Consider the following 10,642-nt stretch of genomic DNA (forward strand, 5'->3'; position numbering starts at 1 on the left):
CCTTCATATGTTTTCAGTCTGTTAAAGATAGTATTACTGATAGCAGTACAATTTGCACAATGCCTGTTTTGTTTAGTTTTCTTCTTGGAAAAAGTTATTAAAAACAAGTTTTTGTCAAAATTAAGGTGAATTCATGGTTCCTTTCTCCACATAATGTAACCGGTAGTGTTTATGATTTAAAAAATAAAATAAAATAATTATGTATCGGTGATTGGCATCGGTGATCAGCCCTCTTGGGTGATCGGTATCGGCAGGAAAAAACCTGATTGGCACATCTCTAGCATTAATCTTCTGAATCAGTAAAGAAAGCAGCTTCTTTTTTAATCTGATATTTAGTCACAGCAGCAGCTGAAGCATTTAAATTGAAACCAGTAATAATTCCAGTGACAGTAGGGGGCGCTGTGGTTCTCCTTCAAACTAAACGACTCACTTTTATTCAAAAACAAGTGTCTTTATTTCATATTCTGCAGAAACGTGCTTCCTTTTTACTATTACTCTCATAGAAAAGTACATGTATTTATTTATTTTTGTTTTTGCAGTGCAAACAAAGAGTCCCAGATGAAAATCTTTATTTAGACGAAGAGGTCAGAGGTCAGACCTGTGCAGGTGTGCAAAGCTTCATAATGAGAGGGGAAAGCAGTGACTACAGACGCTCTTACTATTGTGCTCGTTTTTATGGTCTGATGCATTTGGCTCCTGAATTAAGACATAAAAACTAAAATTCACATTGAAATGCAATAAAAAAAGCTCTTTGGATCTTTGATGTTTTTTATGTTAGTGACCTTGTTTCCGTATTTGTGAAACGTTTCTTCTGCTGCCTTTTTAGATCATTTTGTCTTTTTACCACTTGAAACAGTTTGATGGGGACATTTTACCACAGCAAAGGCTTTTATTGTAAGTGTTTATATTTTGTGGGGCATTTTTAAATATAACTTTGGGTTCTTAATAATGAAACTGTGGTGTTTGGGGTTAAACTGGATGTAAAACTGTAAAATAAAGTATTAGAGAAAAATAATCTCAATGGTTCTCCATTTGGTGTTATATTAAAAATAAATTCCAGATGTTTTCACTTGAAAATAGACATTTTGTTTGGTTATAATTTCATTTCTAGAGGAAATTAACGCAGCAAATTCTGGCAAAATGAAACATCCATACTTTAAATATTTCCATCATAGATTTCAAAATGTCCCCACAGAGAGGAAAAGCTGCGCTCCCGAAATGAGGTGGATTCCCTTTCAACGGATCCAGGTGTGACAGTTCAGTCTGTTTGGAGTCGAGTTCAGCGTCGGGCTTGGCAGGCGTCCAATCAGAGCGAAGGGCAGCCATGTTTGGACCAGCCAGGGCGGCTCAGCCTCCGCCGACTTCAAACGGACCCAACCTGCCACGTTTCAGGTGAGTCAGCAGAGCCGCCAAGACCTGGAAGAGACAAACCGTCCATCAGAAAACTGTCAGCTGAAGATTCAGCCCTGTTCACAGTAGCTCAAGCTCGTTTAGACCAACGTAATGCATGAACTACTGCGTATTTTACACAAACTTAAGATAATATGTACAATACTTTGTCAAAAAACCTCAATTGAGGATATGGCTGTTGTTAGCCTGCTTGAGTTATTTATCCTAAATATTAGAGGACCGATGACTGAGCCTTGGGAATCAGTCATCCCCAAGGCCAGATCCGAGTTCTGTTTAGTCTGAAAATGCTTAGCTTGTCTTAGTTCTACACTGTACTTTGAGTAGACCCCCGGTATTTACAGTGTTTATGAGCTACAGCCTCTTAAACCGAGCTAAAATACCTGAGATCCTCTTCAAAAACACTATAACTGCTGGTTTAAATATGCCTTAATGCTCCCAGTGGAAACCGTCTTAGCGATACCACAAACGCTAACATCCAACTATGTTCACATTTTGAGGTACAGCCAATCAGAACCAAGGAAAAACACCTGGGTTTAAACAAAAGACAAACTTTTGTTTTAAGCCAAAAGCTTAAAAACAAATTAGCTTAAAAGTTAATTTTTTGTTGTTGTTGTTGTTAGCCTAAAAGCTAATTAGCTTTTGAGCCAATAGCATAAATCACAGCATAATAGCAGCGTTTTGTGATGTCGGACCTGAGCTGGAAGGTGAGATACTGAGCTGAATCGAACATCAGCCTCATGTCTCGTTTGTCGCAGCTGCAGACAAACTTTTGTTTGAGTCTCATTTCAAGCAGCTKCTTGAATCTGATAGTTTTTTTCTCTAAATGTCGAGAAAAACGACGGTTTTTGTTCAAAAAGGGACTCTGTCTGCTCAAAATGGTAACTAATTAGATGCAGAGAAACATTTAGTCATTTAGACTTTCCATCTATAAAATGACTTTTTGTTATCGGTCCAACAAACAGAGAAAGACGACCTCCTCTGATTCAGGTTAAAGATTCGGTGATTTAGTTTCATGCAGATATCGATGCTCAAATGTTTCTTTTTTAATTAATGCTGGATTCCTGTGGAGGTAAATGATACAGCTTTTAGGTTAACCATTGGTGCCAAAAATGTCAATTAAAAGGAGCTAAGTTACGTGTTTTGATGTTTGAATTAATTGTTTCCAGAGAAATGTTTGTGGAGTTAAAATGTCTGCTTCTCTCCGGGTTGCTTCATGTTGAGTGGGAGAACATTTCCCTTTGGGAGACTGGAAAACATTTTGAAACAAAGCAGAATAACTGTGGGAACACATTTGTTCTTCATAATGAATTCGTCCTGGAGCTCCAGAGCTAAATTATGATCTATAAACAAAGTCAGTCATGAATCATTTAAACCTGAAATTCATTTTTCTTCTTCTGTTGTGAGAAAAAAAAAATGGAAACCAGAATGTAAATAAATGTAATTATGAAAACATGATTCAGCAAAACTTTGAGGATGTGATCTTATTTACAATAGTATTAAATTTCCTAATTTCTTTTGTTCTCATCATGTTGAAATCTGAGTCAAAAGTAGCTCATAAATTTGCTGCAATTTCTTTATCTGAAAAAAAAATATATATGTATATATATTTTTTTTTACTCCAGTAAGGTGATTCCTGAGCTATTTTTTACCAAACAAATCACATTTAAGATACTTGTGTACAGGTCTGGTGTTAGGGGTTTCTGGTCCTTTACATTTATTCTTTGGTTTCCCTGTGATTCACTTTCCATTACAGCACTGGACACAAAAGGATTTAAAAAGTTAAACTGGAGAAAGTTGATGAAAACGTCTGTAAGTCTGTTTTAGATCAAACTGTTTAAAAATACCAACAGTGGCGGTTTAAAACTTATGCACAACGCTTTTCGTGTCCGTCTCATGTTTGTGTTTCACCTGGACGTTTACGTTTCCTCCGTCAGTTTGTGTCACAGCTGCTGTAAGTTCAGAACCGCGAGGATCATCGAAGTCCAGAGCAGCTTCCTGAGTTCCTGCAGACAGTAAACGCATCATCAGCAAAACCCAAAACACTCATGAGGTGGAAACGTAGCCCAACAAATACAGCTACATAGTAAAATGTGGGTATAGAGTCCCTAAATTAGGATAATGGAGCATCAGTTGTAGTTTTTTCTGACTTAAATGAGAACCTATAATAAAAAATTCACGTTTTGCACATTTTCGTATTTCCATTTGCGTCTCCGCTGCTTCTAAAAATCAGTTCAAGCGATTAAAAAAACACCCGGCTGGTTTTTGGCAACAAGTTTATGTTTTTTGGTGTCTAGAAAGTGAGCCATTTTAAGAACCTTTAGTCACATTGATCGGGCACTGCGCCGTTACCTAGCAACGCCAGTCGAGCCCAGCCCGTCGCCTAGCAACCCAACCGAAGTTCCAGCACGTTTGGTTACTTTTTTACGCTCTGTTCAAAAGCTGGTGGAAAACACAAGTGGTTTGTTGTTGACTTTCCATCCAGAAACAACTTTCTGCATTCCTGTCGGCTGCAGGAAGCTCTACCAACGCTACTTCCTGTGCCAGTGTAAACGTTGGGTTGGGGGGGCGTGGCCAGCAGAAACTTGTTTGGATTTAAAGTGACAAGACGCCCTAAAATCATCTCATTCTGAATGAGTTCAAAATATTCAGAACTGACCAAATAATCTGATTATCTAAGACTAAAAGATGCAGTGAACATGTTCTGTTTATCCTGACCTGTATAAGGAAGAGTAATGTGTCACTTTTAATGTTAGCACTACATGCAGTCCGCCCCCTGCTGGCCGCCTGAGGAACGTCTCAAACTGTGAGTCAAATGCAGCAGTGAGAAATGTCCTTAAAGTATGTAAACACATTCTGACCCCCCATCAACACTGCGTTTATACTGAGTCTTCATCAGCTTCTTTATACAAAACTGAAACGGTTCTGATTGCTTCGGTCCAGATGTCGTCCTCTTCCAGGCTGCAGGAGGTAAAACCACTTAGACGAGACAAAACTCAGCCTTTTGTGGAGAGGAAAAGTATAATTAAATTGTCGCGTCTGAGGTTTTAAAAACTGTCCCTGAACTCCATTTTTCTCCCTCTGTGGTGCAGACGACAGCCTGGAGATGTTTATGCCGGTTCTTAAGCTGAACAATGAGAACCGTTTCCCCTGAGACGACGCCGAACCCCACACTGAGTCAACCCAGAAGAACCTCGGACTCCATCAGGGTCACTTAAACTTAAAATAAACAGCAACGCTTCCATCTCCTTCATCCTGCTGGTTCTCTTCAGTCCCGATCCTCCGTGTTGGGCTGAACCCACTCGGCCGTATTTGTTTGGCCGGTCCAGAGGAGTGCTGTGTTTGTTGACGCTGGCAGAGATCGGATCCACTCTCACAGAAAGCAGATGGACTCTCCGTGTTAACAGAAGCCACCTGCACGCGGCCGCTGAATCAGCACTTTCAAGAATAACATCAGACTGATCGCAGCTTTGATCCGGATCGTCTGCTGCTGCGCTTCGTGTTTGTCTTTGCTGCTGGATTCAATAAATTAAAGAAAAACTATTGAGAGGAAACAAAAAGCTCGACTGGAGACCGAGGTTTGAGTCAGAATCAGCATCTTCAGAAAGTTCAGAAGTTCAGCTTCCATTAATGGGAACAAATTTACTTTAATGTAAGTCAGTTTGTTTATTTTAATGTAAGTCAGTTTGTTTATTTTAATATAAGTCAGTTTGTTTATTTTAATATAAGTCAGTTTGTTTATTTTAATGTAAGTCACAAACAACATTCTGACTTCCAGACTACTGGTTAAAAGATGTAGTCTACATCATTTCTGTGTTGGCTTGTAGGACGTCAGGTTTATGGGATGACGATATTTTTCTGAAATGTTGTGTTAGTTTTCACCAGTGTGTTAACAGACATTTGGAGATTTAAAAACATTTAAGTGGATCCAAACTAAACTGATTTCTTACCAGACAAACAGGAAGAGAGGCGCTGCTACCAACACCGCCCCCTCTTGACCCGCCTCGCTCCTTCTTGCTCCTCTCTGTGGTTTTCCTGGGTGTAGCTGCTGTAGTGAAAGACACTTCTTCTTCTTCTTCTGCTTCCTCCTCGTGGACGACCTCTGTCATCCCACCGATGAACTTGTCCAGCTCCTCTATGCTGGTGTTACCTGGGAGGAGAGCAGCCATTAGCAGGGGTTTCATTCCTCCACCTGAGCTGCTATTTATGTTCTAACATCAGTCTGTTGAAGCAGTTTGGGATGGAGAAACCACACGGTTGAGAGCGCGGGACTCACTGAAGAAGCTGACCTCGAAGGTGGAGTTGTAGTCGGAGTCGTACTCTGAAGGCGTCGTGGAGTCGCTGTAGTACTCAGCCTCACAAACTGGAAACACATTAAAACGTCAAACATCAGCGTTCTGTGAAGGGGTCAGAGGTCAACAAACTCAGAGGTCAGCAAACTCAGAGGTCAACGAATTCAGAGGTCAACAAATTCAGAGGTCAACAAACTCAGAGGTCAACATTAAGTCTCCACTCTCTGTCTCACAGTGGAAAAATTATCTCAATATTTAAAATTATAAACTAATAATCCATCCATCCATCCATCCATCCATCCATCCATCCATCCATCCATCCATCCATCCATCCATCCATCCATCCATCCATCCATCCATCCATCCATCCATNCATCCATCCATCCATCCATCCATCCATCCATCCATCCATCCATCCATCCATCCATCCATCCATCCATCCATCCATCCATCCATCCATCCATCCATGGCTCATCAGTAACAAACTAATTGATACATACATCTCTTGACGGTTTAGGATAAAGAACTTGTTGAAGGGTTTACAGTTGAACTTTTACCACCAGAGATGATCTATTAATGTTTTCTCTTGTTTTTTTAGTTTTAGTTTTTTATATGTGCATGTGTGTAAGCTATTTTCCAGCAGCCTGCAGCAGAGTCTGTGGGGAGTTTGTGAATTTTTTGGCTTCACATAAACTCTGTGCATGTTTCCACTTTATGGTAAATCAGAGTTACTGCTGTTGTCTGAGCGAGACAGTTGAAAAGAAATGCAGCGAGACCAAACAGCCCAGATAAACAGACCCAGTGATTCTTGGTTTAAATTTAGCTACTTCGGTTTAAACTCCTTCAGTTTCCATTTGCTTTTGCTTCAACTGAGGCTAAACTAAATTAGTTTAGTGTCGTCCAGAGATTTTCCAGAGCCACAAATGCTTTGGCAGATTTTCTTAAAATCCTTCTTGCACACATTTCATGCTGCCTTTTTCTCCTCCTTTACCCATTTCTCACTTTCTAAAGTTTCAAACGGAGAGCAGAGAGAAAGTGAAACGGTGACCTTTTCCAACTTGGTTCTGGTCCACAAATGAGTAGATAAAACAGTTGAAAGCTGATATTGTGAACATCTGCACCATTTTCTCACTGATATCACATCAGACTAAACTTTTCTTCTTCTGTGATTACCAACAATATTTATATTTAAAAGGAGAACATTTTTATTTTGTCTTCTTGAAAACTTTCAAATTCAGAGTAGGGCGGTAAATGGCTGAAAAACATATCATGATAAAAGCATTTCATATCAGAGAATGTCAATAATTGATTAGTTTTTTGTTTTAAACATCTGAAATACTTCCAAACTAGTGGCGTTACCTTTATCCAGTTTTCACTCCACACCATTGTTTTTTATTTTTAAGCAGTTATGAGGCAAGGTGGAGAAAACTTTAACTGCTACTGTGAAAGTTACTCAACAGCTCGTTGCTAGGTAACCACAGAGTGAGAGAGTTGCTAGGTAACCAGATTGATCCTAGCTTAACTGAATACTGAATATTCTGTCAGCCGTATTATCCATTAATCCTTTGCGATTTGTTTTGCTGTTGATTTATTGCCCAGCCCACATTAAGAAGTTTACAAACATTAAATTATATCTCAGGTTTGGTGAACGGCTGACAGGTTAATGAGTTCAAGTTAAATAAAGACACGGAGTTAAAACTTTCCTAACAGAAACACATTCCTGAAAACCTCTGTCTTCTAATGTGTGCTCCACGCTGGTTTGAAACCTCTACTTCCTGTTTGTTTCTGACAAGCGGCGCGTCAACGTTTGATGAAGTTAAGCTTTGGGTTGCCTGGTTGATTAATTATTCTGCCATAATAATTAATCACATGATAAATTAAACTCAATAGTTTCCATTTGAGTGATTTATCATTTTTCTCTTTTCTCTCTTTCTACCAAAAAACTGGATGATAAAAATCTTCAGTCTGCTGTTTTGGTCTCAACTAGCTGAATTTTTAGGGAAAATTTGGTTCATAATCCATTTTATTTACTGTTCCTGTTGTTTTATTTATTTATTTGTATATTTAAAATGTCTTCCAGTTAAATGTTCGTTAGAATTTAAAGCTCATCGATCTTTGAGTTTGTGAATTATTTATGCTAATCCCATTATATTACTTGAAAATGGTTTCAAAACAATATTATTGATTATCGTAATAACGTCTGGAACAATATTTAATCGTGACAGGCCTAGTAAATGTTTCACCTTTTTTAAATTTTAAAAATGTGCTCATAATTTACATGAGATTTTGAAGGAATCATAGCTCTAAAAATAGTTTCAGCATCATCAGATCAAAATAATCGCAGATGTAAGTCCAGTGGACGGTGGATCTCCAGAGTACGAAGGCGATGCGTTATTTTCTTTTCCATGTCTCAGTCATGGGTTAGTTTGTGTTGGTTGGCCACCAGAATCCCAGTAAACATAAATTAAAGCCGGTTTCCTCCCACTGCCTCTGGCTGCATCAGAGCAGATGAACAGCAGGTGGCGCTGATTCTCCAGTGGAAACGCAGCGGAGCAGGTGGGTGAAAAAACACAGATCACCCATTAACAGAGATGTTTTAGGAGTGGACACACAGAGAGAGACAGTGATGAGAAAACCCTTCAGCCTGATGGGAAAGCTGCTCCCTCAGGAGCCTCCTCTTCCTCCCTCACATCCATCAGCCGCTCCAGAGACCCTCAGAGACGATCCTGGGAAAAAGTTTCCTCTCCGCTGGAGCTTCACATCATAACTCTGGTGAATTAAGCCCACGGTAGTGACTGATAAGGCCTCAGAGAGGCAGTCAAAGTGTTCCTCCTCCTGAGAAACAGGATTTATTTGGCTTTTATCTGGAGTTTACCGTCCATTAATGTGAATAAACAAAACATTTTGTTGCCGTTGGCTCTTTTAATGGTGGAAACAAAGGTTCAGGAACTGCATTAGATGTGGAAACTTTTGCGTGTGTGATTCATTGTGACAGTTTTAAAAGGTCCATTTGAAGGGTCAGTTTATTAGTCTGCAGGTGATTAACCTTAAAGGCCAAAAATTCACATTTTTGTACTTCCATTTTGGTCTCATTTTGGGCTCTTCTAAAGAAAAGCCCAAGCGCTTAGAAACCCATCCAGTCGTTTTTTGGAAATAAGTTAATGTGTTTTGGTGTCTGGAAAATGACAAAAAAAACAGCAACCTGATTGTTAAATTGCATTCCATGGGCGCTGTGCTGTTACCTAGCAACCACAGCCAAACCCAGCCCGTCACCTAGCAACCCAAGCTGGGTTCTAGAACATTTGACCAGCTGGTTTTATTGCTGTTTGTGCTGTACAATGGTTGCTGTTTTGTTGTTGATTTACCATCTAGAAACCACTTGCTACAATCTTGTTGGTTGTGCAGGAGGTACTACCAATGCTTTTCAAAGACGTACGGCTGTATAATTGCGCATGTGTTGTCAGCCGTTTTCAGTTGCGTTGAATTGGGAGGTTTGGCCAGCAGTTCATTTGGATTTAAAGTGGCAGGGCTCATTCTGACAGGAGCTCAAACAGGCAGAACTGAGCAGAAGGAAATCTCATCATCTAAGAAAGTTTTTTTTTCTTTTTGTAAACAATGTAAACAATGTAATGAACATGTTTTGTATAGTCCATAGATCCATCCTAAGCTATTCAAGGGAGTATAACAGGTCACGTTTAGATAGAAAGTTGACACTTTTTGTAGTTCTAGTTCAAGTTTATATAAAATGTAAAATATACAATACAAAGAATTTCATAGACCAATGAAATAGAACGTAATTGACCCAAAATGTATAATAAATGTAAACATTAAAGGAAAATGTCATACTAATGTTGGTTTCATTCAAATGTAACTTATTTTATTTATTGTCGTGTGGATAAATATTTTTTCACATATTGGAGAGAAAAAGCACATTTTCAGCTTCGGAGCAGAAACCTTGGACTCCCTGTTCTGTTCTATGCCGATGATCTGATGATCATCCAGGATGTTTTGCTGTTTGCTGCACTGATGCATGTTCGTTCCTCCGACTCTTCCGCCACATTTACCATCTGACTGAAGCGTAAAAACAGCTGCAGGCTCTGCAGGTGAGTCCTGACTCCGCTTCCTGCTGCCTTTTCTTCCGTCTCTTTCCTGTTTCCTCCTGTACAACACAAACACATGCAGAGGACTCGGACCCGGACCGTAAAACCTCGGCCTCCCTGTGAAGCTCTGTCCCTGAGTCAGGACTGCAGCGAGCAGCAGGAATGTCCCACCTTCCCACCAACATGCTCTCAGTCGTCTCATCCATCTTCCTGCCCTTATCTCTGGGGCTCAGTGGGGAACGGAGCTCTGATCCCTGGACTCCCTCCTCCAGGCCTTTTCTTCCAGCTCTGTGGGGGGGATCTTGACGTTCCCAAGCCGGCCATGAGATACGATCTCTGCCGGGCTCCAGGCTCCTCCTGTGGAGGACATCTGGAAGGCATCCCCACCAGATGCCTCAACTACCTTGGCTGGTTCTTTTCTCGCACCACTTCTAATCTGAGCGGCTCACCTTTTCCCTCAAGGCTGAACAGAGCGAATGCTTCACACAGGAGATATTTTGGCTGCAGTTGTTCCAGATAAAAGAGCAAAATTTTCCCAGGATGCTCACTGACTCAACCTTAACACGGACATAACGCCCGTCAGCTGTTTTTAAACACGAAGGTCAAACACGTTTAGCATTTATTCAGCTTCCTGCACATTTTTTACCTCTGACTGAAGCATCAGGCAGGAAGTTCCTAAAGAAGATGAAACTATTAATGGAAATTCACTCATCATTTGCATATTTCAGTGAACTTTTCACCATCTTTTCTCCAACTTTTCACCAACTTTTCACCAACTTTTCTCCAACTTTTCACCAAGTTTTCTCCAACTTTTCACCACGTTTTCTCCAACTTTTCTCCAAC

Source organism: Poecilia reticulata, linkage group LG11, assembly GCF_000633615.1.
Source record: "Poecilia reticulata strain Guanapo linkage group LG11, Guppy_female_1.0+MT, whole genome shotgun sequence".
NCBI lineage: Eukaryota > Metazoa > Chordata > Actinopteri > Cyprinodontiformes > Poeciliidae > Poecilia > Poecilia reticulata.